The sequence below is a fragment of the Arachis ipaensis genome, chromosome B4 (genome assembly GCF_059453495.1).
Source record: "Arachis ipaensis isolate K30076 ecotype BB chromosome B4, ASM5945349v1, whole genome shotgun sequence".
NCBI classification, from domain to species: domain Eukaryota; kingdom Viridiplantae; phylum Streptophyta; class Magnoliopsida; order Fabales; family Fabaceae; genus Arachis; species Arachis ipaensis.
This window is the reverse complement of record NC_142439.1, coordinates 124,168,304-124,184,202: the sequence shown is the minus strand read 5'-3', so window position 1 is coordinate 124,184,202 and position 15,899 is coordinate 124,168,304.

Sequence of the window (15,899 nt, the reverse complement as noted above, 5' to 3'; positions counted from 1 at the left end):
CCCTCACTGGATTTTGTGTTTACTCTCTAGTCACTCAGTGTTTATTGGGTTTATTCACTCTATTTTTCTTTTTATTCTTACTTTCTATAGCTTTGTTCTTCATCTAACCAATCAACAATTATAGATCTCACCTAACATACATATTTAGTAAAACAAAATCTCTTTACCTATTTTCCCATATTATCCCACTTATTGTTACATGCTCATGTTTCACTTTTTATTTTTATTTTTTTTATATTCCATGTGTATTACTTTTATTTTGCATTGGGAAATTTCTTTTGTATCCCCTTTTATTAATGGCTGAAAAAAATAAATTTTTTTTTTCAAGGCACATGGCAATTAAATCACTTTGATTTTCTCATGAGCATGCTTCCCAAATTTATTTTATTTCTTTTAACTTCTCTACCTTTTTGTTTCTATCACCCATGTTCCCAAAAGGTTTCCCACATTTTACTCTATTTATAATTTTCTATCTTAAGCTAACCAAGGATTCACTTGGGATTTTCTTTTATTTTTCTGCTTAAGGCTAGTAATTTGGCTAAATAGAATAAAGGGGTTTTAAAAGGTTCAAGGGGGCTAACAACGGTGATGTAAAAGGTAGGCTAATTTGGGGTAAGTGAGCTAAAATCAAATGATAGCCTCAATCATTCTTTTGGTATGTATCTATTCTATATTCTATAATTGGACATATAGATTAAAGCAAAGTAAAGAACATCAGAATAAAAAGACGCGAAACACACAGGAATGAAGTTATGGTTTGAATGCAACCATACAATTAAGCTCAAGACTCACAGGCTGTGTGTTCTCTAACTCAAGCATCATATATCATTCATATATGTTATGCAGGTTTAGTTAAAAATTCCCATTATTCTCATAAAAAAATTATTTAGGGTAGCTTTTAAAGTTTTAATGTTCCTCCTTGATGAAATGTTGTCAGCTTAACTATATCATGTAATGCTATATACAAGGTTTATGGATTTAAATCTGATATGTTCAATTTTCTAGCTTACTTCCTTTTTATATTTTTCAATTTAAACTATACTATCTTATGCTAAAAAGGGTAAACTATACTAATTAATTCACTAATAAATCAGAATTGCAAACTAAACTAAATAACTAAAAATATGAACTAAAGATACAATATGCAAAAAATAGAGTAAAAATACATAAAAGCAATGTATAAGTACTCAGAAAATAACAGTAAAAAGAAAAATACAGAAAAATATTCAAAATAAAAGAAAAAGTATGTAGTGGTTCACCAAAATAAACGCCAGAGATGGCGACCTCCCCACACTTAAAATGAAGCATCGCCCCTGATGCTCAATCAAGCCGGGTGTGAAGGGGTGTCATCACCGGAAGGGATGGTAGCTGGAGTCTCAGTGGTGGTGGGCTGGGAGTCTGGCTGCTGTAGAGGTGGGGCTGACTGGATCGGGATCTCTGGATCCGCAGCCTCTATCTGGGGCATAACCTCCTGATGCGGGGTGGCCTGCTCTATGGCTGCCTGCTGATGGGTCTCCTCCTGGAAATGAGTCTCCTCCTCGTGCCCATCCTCCTCCTCCTCTGATGGCTCAGATGGTGTGTCGGGTTCAGAGGGGATGTCACCACCCTGTCGGATCATCAGCTTCAGATGCGAATAGCGTCGCTGGCTGCGACGCTCCAATCTCTCATACCGGCGCCGGTTACGGCGCTCCATCTGATCAAGCTGTCGGAATAGGCGGTGCACGAGGCGGTATACGGGCTCAGAGGCAGGTGAAGGTGCAGTGGTAGCAGCAGGAGCAGCAGTGGCAGCTGTGGATGAAGAGGGTCCAGCAGACGGTGGGGCTGGCTCATCAGTAGCAGTGAAGGGTGGTGGTCTGTAGCCCAAAGCTAAGAAGTTCCTGCTGTGAGGAATGATCTTCCGACAATCCGCCGCTGGTGGTCTCTCATCGGCATCCTCCCATGGCACGTCAGCTCGACGGCCTAGCTATGTAACCAGATACGGAAAAGGGAGGGTGCCTCGGACGTAGATCCTGGCCATAAAATGCCGGATAAAGCGTGGCAGATAAAGGTCCTTCCCCTCCATCACACACCAAAGGAGGGTGATCATAGCAGCCGGGATCTCCGTCTCGTGAGTACTCGGCATCACATAATTACTCAAGATCTGGTGCCATAACCGAGCCTCATCATTTAAGTACGCCCTCTTGATCCCTCTAGGCATGGTGGTGTCCTGACCCATCTCCCAAGGAACAGTCGGGTCCAGAGCTATCCGTGCCTTCACAGCATCCCAATCAAACTGCATCTGGCGCATGTCCTCCTCAGCCTTTGAATAACCATCAGGCTGATCGGACTTGGCTGGGAGCTAGAGAATGTCCTCTAAGGCCTCTTCAGTGACCAGAATTTGTTTTCCTCTCAGGTTCACTGCATCTAGGGTAGTGAGATAGTAGTTGCAGTAGAATTCCCGTACCCAAGATACATTTACCTCTGTCAGTGCTTTTTCCAGAAAGAACCAGCCTCTTTGCTTGATTTGTTCAGTGGTGTACTGCTGGAGTGCTTCTGGAATCCTCAGGGTTCTCTCCAGGTATAGATTCCTGGAGTCTGCAAAAGCCGGGTACTTCAGCTCACAGTACCGGTTTGCAAATTTTATAGGATCATTCGCAGGGAGTAGCTGGTCAGCTTTTTCCTGCTGTGTGAAGTTCTTCTCCCGCCATGAGGAATCGTGCATGAGGGTAATGATGGACTGGGAGGAATCTCCTCGCTTGCGCTTGCCAGTAGCCTTGCCTTTTCCTTTCTTTTGTGAGGCAGACATCCTGAAAAACAGAAAACCAGGATATGGATAAAAATAGTAAAGCAAATAGGCACTTAAACAAAGGAAACTCAAAGCGGCAAAGGAGAAATAAAATAAGGAAAATGAGTATATGAAATGTGATTGAATTTATGTTAAATGGAAAAATAATCAATATGCCATGGTTAGAAAGTTAGAGGAAAGTGAAAATAATCAGAAAAGAGATCAAAAGGGTTAGTATGGTTAGAATTTGAAAAAGAAATTAGTAAATTAAAATTAGTGAGTTAGTAAAGTGCGGGTTAAAGTAAGTGGCATAGAGAAAAATTCCATATAACAAGGATTCACAGGTAAGAATAGAAGTACTCATAATCGAACAAGGAAAACAGGGTGATGCTGATTCGAATAGAAATAAAGAAAGCAAAAATTAGAATCAGTGAATCACAAATGCAGTTTATGAACTAGAAAATCAAAGAGGATAAGAAAGTCTGCCATAGCATGCATGAAACGGGTTGGGTAAAGCAGAGTAAAACAGAGTTCAGAAATGCCAAACCAAAACATGAATGAAAACAATTTACAAAAAATTTGGGCAGCATTCCGGCTAAAATTGGATTGTCCCGGAAAATAAGCAGCAATCATAGCAGTTCATATGAATTAAAAACTTGCTGTAGTTAGCTATAATTAATAGAAACAGGAAAATTCAGAGTAACAAGCAGCAAATGCAAGAAATTACAGCATATGAACGAGGTCACAGGAACAGCAGAATTGCAGTTATGATAAAACAGAAACAGGAACAGTGCAAGTAAACAGACCTAGATCCACTAACCACAGCCCAAGCTACCTAACAACCTAAAAATCCACTACAGCATGCATATCTATCTATCCTAAGTATGAACAAAAACAGAAAAAATACAGAAAAATGACGAATGGATAAAAGGGAGTGCGTGTGGCGGAACCTGGAAAGCGAAAGAAGCAGAACGGTTGGGTGAAGGCGGCGGTGGTGTCCGGCGCGGTGGCGGGGCACGGCGGCGCGGTGGTGGCTGAGGGGGAATGGGGATAGGGTCTTAGGGTTAGTGATAGAGGAAGGGATGGGGGTTTGCGTGTGGGTGGCGGAGGGGGGGCGCGGCTGGATGGCCGGCAGTGGTGGGTGGTGGTTCTGGGTGGTGGCGGAGAGGGGAGGAGAGAGGAAGAAAGAAGAAGAAAAAGGGGGAGGGGGTGGTACGGCGGCAGTGTCTGGACGGCGGCGGCGTCTGGGTGGTGGCGCGGTAGCGGCTGGGTGGTGGCTGGAGGAAGAAGAAGCAGAGAGGGAGAAGAGGGTTGGGGGTGGGGGATGCGAGACTGATAGGGTTCGCGTGGCTGGGGGGGTTATATTTTCGAATCCACGCGGTCGCGTGGTTGGGGTGAAAATGGGAGTGACGCGATCGCGTGGGGCGCGCGATCGCATGAGAGGGGGGGGGGAAGAGGGGTGACGCGATCGCGTCGCTGGAATTCGTGCTAAACGCATGACTCCAGCGCCGTTTTAGCGCAACTCTCTGTCTCCTTTTGGGGTGATGTGCAATCCATGCGACGTGATCGCGTCACTCACGCGGTCGCGTGGGATTGGTATTGTGCAAGTGACGCGATCGCATGGGGTATGCGATCGCGTGGGCCAATTTGTGCGAAACGCACAAGGGCCGCACGATTCCAGCCTAACTTTCTGTTCGTTGGATCCTTACGCCGATATATATATATATATCACGCGGCCGCGTGGGTCATGCAGTCGCGTGGGTGGTGTTTCTCGCAATATGACGCGATCGCATGGGGCATGCAGTCGCGTCGTGCACCCCTTTTTTTTTATATATGCATGAAAAATGCAGAATGCAATGATTAACATGAATGCTATGCATGATTCCAGGTTTAATAAATTAAAATGAAAAAGGAAAAATGAAAGTAATTAACAAGAAATAAATTGAAAAAGAAGCGACCATACCATAGTGGGTTGTCTCCCACCTAGCACTTTTAGTTAAAGTCCTTAAGTTGGACATTGGATGAGTATCCTGTTATGGCGGCTTATGTTTAAATTCGTCTAAAAATCTCCACCAGTTCTTGGAATGCCAATAGCCTCTGGGGTCCCAAACCAAGCATGCAAAGCTTCTGAGCAGCTCCAAACAGATTTTCAGGCTCCCGGGACGACGAATGTCAGGATAGAGTCCAGGATTCCAAGCCTTGCTTTTAAATCTGCCTCCGTCTTGATCTACATGTTTCCATTCGGGCGGGTTAAAAAGTAGAATCTCACCTTGGTGACCAAACGTTTTCTATGATCCATGCAATTGAGCATGATACCAATCCGTGTACTTCGAGGTGAAGCGTGGAACCTTATTGAACCTTGTGCACCAGCTCTGAGTACGAGCCATTTCCCTCTTACTCTTAAAGCCGCAGAGAGCTCTAAGCTGGCCATCTGTTTCAAGCAAACCATATTCAAGTGAATAAGTAAAGTTATAAGTTAAGGATTGTACCCACTTGAAGCTTGTATTAGGTGGTAATGGCCTTGGGATAGGTGTTTTTGGTGGTTCTGCAAGTTTCATTTCTTTGTGCTCTTCTGTGAATTCCTCCACTTCTTTGCAAAGATCTTCAATTGTATTTGTGTCCTGGTCAAAGTCTTCTGTGTCTTCCTCATCACTTGAGTCATAGATTGGAGGTTGAGAGAAATCTACCTCTGCATCATCTTCATATTCACTTGGGGAAGATTCTTCGATCTCAGAGAATTCACTTGCGGATGCAAGTTCATCACTAAGAGAGCTAGACTTGTGACTATCACTATCGAGGGAATTTGTTTCTTGGATTATTCCGTCTGATTCTTCATAAACGACTTGCCTTGGAGAAATATCCTCCTTAGCATCAACTGTAGTCTCCTTGATGGCGTGTTCCTCAATTCTGGATTCCCATGGAGGTTCAGCATCTCCTAGATCTTCAACCAACTCTTCTTCTTGAACAATGACAGCTTCTTCTACTTGTTCTAGTACAAATTCATGCTTTGTCTTGTCCACTGGAGTTTCTGGTATTTCCTTCATGCTCTGATCTTCATTGGACTGTCCACATGGGATTGTGGATGATCCTTGTGTAGTTGAGCGCCTAGAAACCCATTGAATTGCTACTTGCTCCAGTTGTCGAATGGTTGTTTGAAGTTTACTTACTGTTTCTTTTAGGCGAGCCTCTGCTTCTCGGGTTGCTGGACTTGGACATGATACAAAGGAAAGTGGTGGTGATTGGGAGTGATTGGATTGGTATTGGGGTAAGGAAGGATCATATGGTGGCGAATGGTGAAGAGAAGCTTGTGAGTGTGGTGGTTCGAGGTTATATTGAAAGGATGGTTTATATGCACGGGGTGGGGCTTGTTGGTAGTTACAAGGTTGTCCACCATATCCTTCAGCTGGGTATGCACTGTAGAATGGTCTTTGTCCAGGATATCTCGGAGGGTGTCGCTGCCAAAAGGGTTGATTAGATCCTCTTGGTTCCATCCATCCTTGATTGGTCTGACCTTGGTGCACATTCCTGCTGTAACTTCTATTTCCCTTAACAATATTAGAACCATACTCAAAGCGAGAGGGGTGAGAGTTCATAGTAGCAAATAAAGTTAAAAAGGAAAAACAAAAATAAATAAACAAGCAAAATAAAAAATATTTACAATAACCAATAATAAGGCACACGTTAGCAGTTCCCCGGCAACGGCGCCATTTTGATGAGAGAACTTTTGCGTGGTCTAGAAATTTGCGGATAAATCCTCATTGCAAGTATAGTTTCTAAACCAACAAAAGTCCTTTCATACAAACGTGTTGGGTGTCACAAGTAACAAACCCCTTTAAAAATTGTTAACCGAGTATTCAAACCTCGGGTCGTCTTCTCAAGGAACTGCGAGGAAGTATGTTCTTATTATTGGCTATAAAGGTTGTAATCGGGGTTTAGAAGATGAGAAGCAAGTAATTTAAATGACAAGTAAAGTAAATGGCACTTAAAATAAATAAATACTGTAAGGCAGATTTCTGGCAAGGTAAGAGAAGTTGGAGGTCCAACGTAGTTATCTCTCTCAACTATAATGAAAGTAGAATCTAAACTCCACTTGGTCAACCTTTACTAGGGCAAAGGAAAGTCAAGGGACTAATTAAATTGACCTTTGAATCCTATTTATTTCCTAAGAAAAGGTTGGGATTACTTAAGTTCAGCTCAATTAGCAAGATAACGATTATCAGTTATGTTGAGTTTAATAACTGTTGAGTTACTGAATTCTTAACTAGGACCAAAAGGGGAAAAAGTAAAATAGCTGGAATAATAAAAATGTCCTTAGATGGGAAGCAATGGTAACTTAAATCAAAGAAAACAATCATAAATTGAAAATACCTCAATTATCATTAATTCAAATAACAATCTATAATATGGAAGAAATTCATAAATTCACTGATCAATTCAAGTGCTGGAATAAATAAAAGTAAAAGGAAGCTAAAACAAAGAAACGTAAAACCTGGATCGAGAGTCACTCTTACAAACCAAGAGAAATCCTAAATCCTAATCCTAAAAGAGAGAGAGGAGAAGATCTCCCTCTCAACTAAATCTAAATCATCGAAAGTAACAAAAATTGCGAGCTCTCTTTGAATGGGTGCATTCCCACACTTTATAACCTCTGGTCTATGCTGTCTGTACTTGGATCTGGGCCAAAAAGGGCTTCAGAAATCGCTGGGGGCGTATTCTATAAATTCTGATACGTAACCTCTGTCACGCGTCCGCGTGGGTCACGCGGTCGCGTCATTCGGAGCTTTTCCTTGCCACGTGGTCGCGTCAGTCACGCGTCCGCGTCGTATGCGTTCTGCTTATGTCACGCGGTCGCGTCAGTCATGCAGCCGCGTCGCTGCATCTTCGCTTCTGGCACGTGATCGCGTCGTCCATGCGATCGCGTGAATACCAGTTTCCTTCAAAGCTCCGTTTTGCCTTCTCCTTCCATTTTTGTATGTTTCCGTTTCCATTCTTTAAGTCATTCTGCCTTAGAAAATCTGAAACTACTCAACACACTAATCACGGCATCGAATGGAAATAAAGGTAATTAAAATAATTAATTTTTAAAGCTTAGAAAACATGTTTTTCACAATATGACATAATAAGGAAGGGAAAGTAAAACCATGCAGTTAATATGAATAAGTAGGTGGAGGATTGAATAAATCACTCAAATTAAGCACAAAAGAACTCATGAAATATGGGTTTATCAAGTAGTCACGACTTCTTGGTCACCCAGAGCCTTGCGATATTCAGCAGCGAACCCCAAGCGAACAGTTCCTCCAAGAGTTACATAAATCTTTCATGGGTTCGCCATATTAGAGACACACAGTCTTTGGACACGTGGGAGTCTGTTATATGCTATGTTAGGTGTCACATCTTCTGTTTGTTGGGTACCACCCTCTTCGCGGATAAGTCGACGGCATATGCCCACGCAAAATATCTACCACTGCTCTAGAATTTCGATTAGATTGGCAATAATAGCTGGGGTTCAGCTTGTCTTGCGCACCTTTATAGGTCACTGTGTCGTGCATCATGGTACGATTGCAAGGAGATGGATAGCCCACTTAATTTGTTGTTTGCTTGGGCATGAGAGCGTATGTCGTGGCTGGCGCCCTTTCCCCGACACCAGCTTGCGCCAGCTAAAATACCGATGGCACGCAGGTAACCATCATTATTTTATTAAAATTTAACTTGTATGTTATTTATGGTTTACTAGGAAGATGTAATTCAAACTATGTGAATAATGTTCTGTGTTGTAAATGGAGTCATCATCCATGAACCCGAAAATAGATGCCTATGAGTCAGGCGTCTATTAAGCACATAATCAAATTTATGGAAGAGGTGAGTATGGGTTTTGAGGTTTTATGTTATAATTTACAGTATTATTAATACTCTAATGCCCCTCAGAACATTTTGCAGTTTGTCTGGAGGCCGTATGTTGGCATCATCATTCTTGCCAAACTATCATCGTTCATTCCCAAGTACGCATCAGCTCTGTCATCTTGCACATCTGTGTCATGTTTAACCTCATCTGCAGCTATATGCTCAAACTCAACGTATAACTCAATCCTTGGTTGTTGCACCTGAGTTTGTTGGTGAATATGAAACATCAGCTGAATACTTGTTTTGTCGACGATTAGCATAACCTTAAACAGTATCAGGCCGCCAAATACGACAACCAGATTCCTGTAGAGAATGTTGGTCACCCTCTTTAAAATATCAGCCTCTATGCTTTGACAAAGCCTGTACTGTAGTTCCACGAACGTTATAGTGCACGGAACCACAAACAAAAACATATTCTCACACGCAAAGCACACCCCCTGATATGTATTTCGTATGACCTCACCATTGTGGTAGTCCACTATATTTGCAATGCCCTCCATCGTACTGATCTTGGAGGAAAATACTTCTCTCACAATGAAGTAAAATAGTTATGAGCTTTGGTTTTTATAGGCAGAAGACTCATCTCGCAGGCAACGTGTTGCAACGCCATCCAACCAGCGTCTGCCACGTGTGCAATATGCAGGATGCGTGTTGAACGAATGAGCGCCACGTTTCAACATGGAGGGTGCGTGTTGCGTGCTATTGTGACACGTGTCCAACACCTTAGGTGCGTGTTGAGTCAGCACGTTACCTGCGTGTTGTCCCTGCATCTCTGCGACCTCCACTCACCTGTATATACACAAAAAATCTTCATTTTCAGATAAAGCTCACTTCTTTTTTCCATATTAAAATTCTTTAGCCTGCTTTTAACTTAAACATTAAGACCAAAATAATATTCAACCATATTAGATATATATTAAAATTAGTTATCTAAATTAATTATTAATATTAATATATATTAAAATATAAAATATATTAAAAAAATTAAACTAATATTTATATAAAAATATATAGTGACTAATTTTAATAGCCGATTTTAATATACAAATAATATTTTGAATAATATTTTATTCTATACAATCGTTTTAGATGTATACCAAAATTATCTATCAAGATAAAATATACATTAAAAAATAAAATACACATTATAAATAAGTTATACATATATTTAAGGGTAAAGTACTAAATTGGTCCCTTAGGTTTGGGCGTAATTCTGTTTTGGTCCTTAAGGTTTAAAGTGTTCTATTTGAATCCAAAAAAGTTTCATTTAGCATCAATTTAGTCTCACAGTGAGGTCAAAATTAAATAATTAAGAAAATGTCCTACATAACAACAGTTCAAGAACAAAATCGATAATCTGGAGAACAAGTACAAGCTTCAGAGGCACAAAATCAACCATTGATGCAACAATACATTTATTTATCATTTTCTTTAGTTTTATAGAAAATATTTTATTTATATTATAAAAAAAATAATAAATAAATGTATTGATGTATCAATGGTTGATTTTATGCTTCTGGAGCTTGTACTTGTTCTCCATATTATCGATTTTGTACTTGTACTGTTGTTATGTAGGACATTTTGTTAACTATTTAATTTTGACCTCACTATAGGACTAAATTGATGCTAAACACTTTAAACCTTAAGCACTAAAATAGAATTACGCCCAAACCTAAAAGACCAATTTAGTACTTTACCCTATATTTAATAGGTAATTTTAGTATGTAAATAATATTTTTGTATTCATATTTTCACAATACAACTAATAACGCTTATTTTATTTACAATTTGATATCAACGAAATATTAAGATATATTATTATAATTAATTCAAAATAATATATATATATATATATATATATATATATATATATATATATGTGTTTCTTGTATGTCGTGTGTTCAGTTGTGTCATAAAGCAGCTTAAAGATAAAATCTAAATATACATAACGATTATATTAAATTATACTAATCTAATCTTAACTTAAATCAATAATGATATATTCTAAATATTCCTTTTTCTATTATTTTATTCCAACACGTTTTAAGGATAATTAAATTAATGAAGCATAGGTTAGTTTAGTCACAGAATAAAATTGTTTAGAATCTTGGTAAGGTTGGTTTCAAATCCATTGTAATCAACATTTATTCTACGGCTGTACTATAAGTGCCAATACAAAATGATCTAAATTCTATTCTGCTAACTTTTCTCATTGTTAAGATGGTAGTGGAAACTTCGTTGCCACAGTCTCATTTGACCATAGGCCCTATTATTACTTTTGACATCAGATATGTCAAAAGTAATAGTGAACTTTCTGTTAATCTGAAAACTGACAAAAAAAAAAAAAAAAGATAATTAAGAGTAAAGGTTGAGCAATTTAAAGAAAAAAAAATAGGTCCTAAATTTATAGTCGGAAAACATATAAATTTTTTATTAATTAAAAATATAAAAATAATTTTTATATTTTAAAATATAAAATATTTAATTTTTTCATCTAAAATATATTAAAATAAATAAATCTTTAAAAGAGACTGTGATATTCTGCATTTTAAAAAATAAAAAATAAAAAATTTATTTATCGTTTTCTTAAAAAACAAGATACGAAAGTTGATGGAGTAAAATAAAGGGGAAAAGCACAAAACCTTAAAAATATCTTTGATATATTCTATATACTTCACTGTCCACAATAATGGGCAGATACAGATTATATTTTCTCCGATATTTTTCTAGCACCTTCTGATGATGTCGATTCTTGAGGTGCCTGTTGTATATATAGTGTTGTCTCTATTATTGGAAAATCAAATTAAAACAAAAAAGGAAAAGGAAGAAAAGTTATACCTATCATTATTTTAAAGGTTTTGTGAGCAGTTAGATCCTAAGCTTCTGTATTAATTAAACCATCAAAAATTGAAAATGATGGGATATGGTAGATCCCCTAATTGAGAGAGAAAAGAGAAAAGAGGAAAGAGAGTACTTTTATATATACATGCATGTATAATTTTTTTTTTTGTTTATTATTTTTTTTCAAGATGCATGTATAGTTACTTAATGGTAATTTTGCATTTCGTTTGATTTTCTACAAAATCCTTTAATTTGGTAAATTAAAAATTAATTTATTATAAATTTAAGTTTTATTAAAACATTAATCGTTGGCTAATGAATTATCGTTGTTATGTAAATTTTTATCAAATTTTTAATTAGTTTGATATCTGTTATTTGAGAGAGTAAAATCTATTTTTTTTTGTGAGTATTAATTTTTAAATATGCATCAAAGATCCTTCTTTAAACAATACAAATATATATATATAAACTAAAATTTAAATACTTAAATTAAAAAAATTGTAGAAAAATAAAAACTTAAAAAAAAGAGAAATAAACTGTAAATTTCAATAAAATCAAAATACTTTGAAATTAAAATGGCTAATCTAAAATTTAAAAGAAAGAGAAATAGTACATTACAAAAGAAAAATAATTTGTTGAACAGAAAATTATAGAAAATTTAAATGAAAAATAAAGGCATGGAAGGAATTCTACAAAAAAGAAGGCTCTTAGCAGATTCAGAAAGTCACTGGGAATATGAATATGCGAGAATATTTTTTGAAACCGAATTCCAACCTTTATTTCTTATAAATATTGTATATTTATAGACTTAACCAATCGAATTTCATCACATATTCCATATGCAAAACTTGAAAAGTAACTGTTCCTGTCAGATACATGTATTGTGTAACTGCCTTCAGCTATCTTGATCATCGATCCTAACACTGTTTTAACTGTTTTGTTTCACTTTGATAAATTTCATCGAACCAAATACATTTCTCCTATCGACCACCTTACTTCGACAAGAACTTATCATGCTCGACAAGACTTACCGTGTACAATCTTCAACGCCGATTGTACCATCTTCAATTTATAATTTATTTTATTCGACTAACAAATTTCTCTCTTAGGATTAACGCAGAATTTTGAAGATAAAATGCTTAATTTTAAATGAAAGAAATTCTTTAAATGTTAAAATTAATTAAGGATTTGGGTAAGTTGGTTTAAACGTCTCTTAACTGCCCATATATATCTCCACAATTCCATTAAATATGCCCACAATGCACATCCCTCTTTAATTACCATCTTTTCTCTCTTCCAACTTTACTTTTCCAAAAAAATTACCGTTAAAATCCAAAACCCTTCATCTTCAAACAAAGCTTCAAAAGAGTTTTACCAGTCTATTTCGTACTCTTCCTCTAACATAATCATTGCAAACAACTTCAAACTCCTAATTTTTCCATACTTCTTCATTCATTCTGGTAAGTTTTTCCTTCATCTTATATGCTATAATTTAATACATTTTTCTTTCCCAATTTCATTAAATAAACTTCTCACAAAACCTAATTTTATTTCCTCTGTTACACATAAATGGATAAATCATCCTCTCTTGCGACCTCCTCAACTAAGATTAAAGGAAAACAAACTGCCGAGCAACCAGAAGAACAAGCTACCACCAAAGTTTTCGAACATTTATGTAACATCCTACTACACAGAGTTTTATGCTTAAGTTGTAGAATAGAGGTAGTGTGGTGCTACGGACCTCTAATAAAAAAATTATTTAGATGTAATATTGGAAAGATATAATATACTAGGAGCCTTGAAAAATGGGTAAAACAAAATCGCAAAATAAAAAGCACAACGTTCGGGAAATAGAATTACTTGTGTGCTAAGAAACCTAAAGGGTTAAAGATATAAATAAACGAAAGAACGAAAAGAGAGTCAAGAATACAGTGAAACTAGCTCCTGACTCAGCCTGCGAAGCTAAGGCTGGCCGGAGAATATTTACATATATATACATAAGTATCCCAAATACCCAAAATACAGAAATAAGTCCCTAACTCTCCGACAACCTCTATGAGGAACAAAATAATCAAATTTCTTGGAGAGAAAGCTAAGTACATATACATATATATACAAACTGAGAACCCAAAATACAATCCCGGGACTACTCCGCTTGAGGAAATCCAGGCGCCTAGCGAGGAGCCTCTCGACCTGCATTTGTAAATAACAACACAGTATGGGATGAGAACCGGAGGTTCTCAGCATGGTAAAGGTGCCACGTGTATAATAAATAAGGCCCTGGGAATGTCAGAGGCAATCCTAGAACTCCAACATACAATCATAAAACTTAAACTCTAAGCAGAAGCCATAAAAGAGGGTAAGTGACCTAAGCATCCAAAACTTACTTACTTTAAAACCTAACATTAACACCTAACCAATCCACCATTCCTCCACTCCTCCATCATCCGTGATTCAGCAGAGACAAGCAACTAAATAAATTCACACACAAGTATGAAACAGATAGTGCAAGTAGCAAATATAATAAGTAGCATGATAAATAATCAGTTAAGCGTTCCCAACTAATGCATAGCAGAAAAAACAAACAAATGCACATGATGCATGCCTGTCCTATGGCTATTGATATCAACTGTCGATTACGTAGCCATCCTGACATGTTCTCAAGCTCAAAAATACATGATGGAGAGAATCCCCAAGCTGACATGGGGAAGAGAATGCCCCCAAGCTCAATAATATCCATGGGACGAATCCCAAACTGACATGGGGAGAAGAGACAACACCCCAAGCTGACATGGGGAAGACATTACCCCAAGCTTAATAATAACCACGGAAAAAATCCCGGCTGACATGGGGGCAATGCCCCAAGCTTAAGTTATTTGATCATTTCTTACAATTTATCATTTTCATTCTCAATACTAATTCATGTCTCATATCATCATTCTCAATTTCACTTAACTCATTGATCATATATTTTATTATCCTTGGTTAATTAATATCATCAATTCTCAAATTCTTACATTACACTCTTACTTGCCTCATACATTTCATAATATAGAAAATCAATCATTCAAGCCTTAACATCATAATTCATTCATATATACCCTCTTCCTATACAATCCATCATTTTTAACCTTAACTTCATTTCCAAGTTATCTCTATTTCCTAGCTCCAACTAATCACTAGGATTAATATCACTTATTATGACTAAGAGAATGAAAATAGAGGTTTGGAAGTCTAAAATTGATTTTTAAAACACATAAACTAGTTTTGCAGAAAATCGAGCCACGCGTGCGCGTGGGTTACGCGTACCCGTGGTAGTATGAAAAGGTAGCACACGGGCGCATTCCCCACCATGCGTATGCGTAGGTGAGAACAGCATGTCACCCGTATGCGTGGGTCATGCGTACACGTGGTCATGCATGTTGGCTCATCACCCGCAAGCATGGGCTACTCGCGCACGCATGGGCTACTCGCGCATGCGTAGTTTAAAATGTCACGCCACGCATACGCGTGGATGTACGTTTTTTCAAAAAAATAGCAGATTGTCCAAAAAGCTGCAAAACCAGATTTTAACAACCTGCATACACATTTTTCTCACCAAACTTCCGTCGTCCATAACTTTCTCTACAAAATTCCGTTTTTCACAAAATTTATATCGTTCAAAATTTTGCAAAACCATCTTTCATTTGAAATAAATCACATTTCCATCCAAAATTTGAGGAGCAAGCTATGGACTTCCAAAGTTCGTCAAAAAACCACTTTTTACCAAATTACACCAAACCTCATTTTTTACCAAAACCACATTTTTTTCCTTTCAAAGCTCATTTTCATTCAACTCAACATACCACAACCATCAATCTAACTAGCCTTTTAATCATAGCACAATAATTCTTACAACTTAGCTCAATAACACCACCTTTCACCCAACTTTACAAGTTTAGCCACAAACCACATATTACTATACATACTCACATTATCATCACACACACACACGCACACGCACACGCACACGCACACGCACATATATGTACACATTCAATAATAACCAAATCTCAAGAAACATCATAAACTAACCATATTCCTCAATGCAAACTCAACATCCACTTATCCATCAACATCACAAAACTAATCATTTAAAGCATGTAACCATTTCAACCTATCCTATAGTGCTCTAGCCTAAGTTTTGACAAAATCTTAAATGTTAAACGCGCGAAATTTAAAACATACCTTGGTCGATTTTCGCGTATTGTCCAAGGCAAAACACCAACCAACACAGTCCCTCAAGCCCCCAAAATCATCAAAGCTCAAGTACCCAACCTCCATAAATTTCCAATGCTCACAATTCAAGCTCCAACATATACACTTATACACCTAATTTCACATATATCACCAT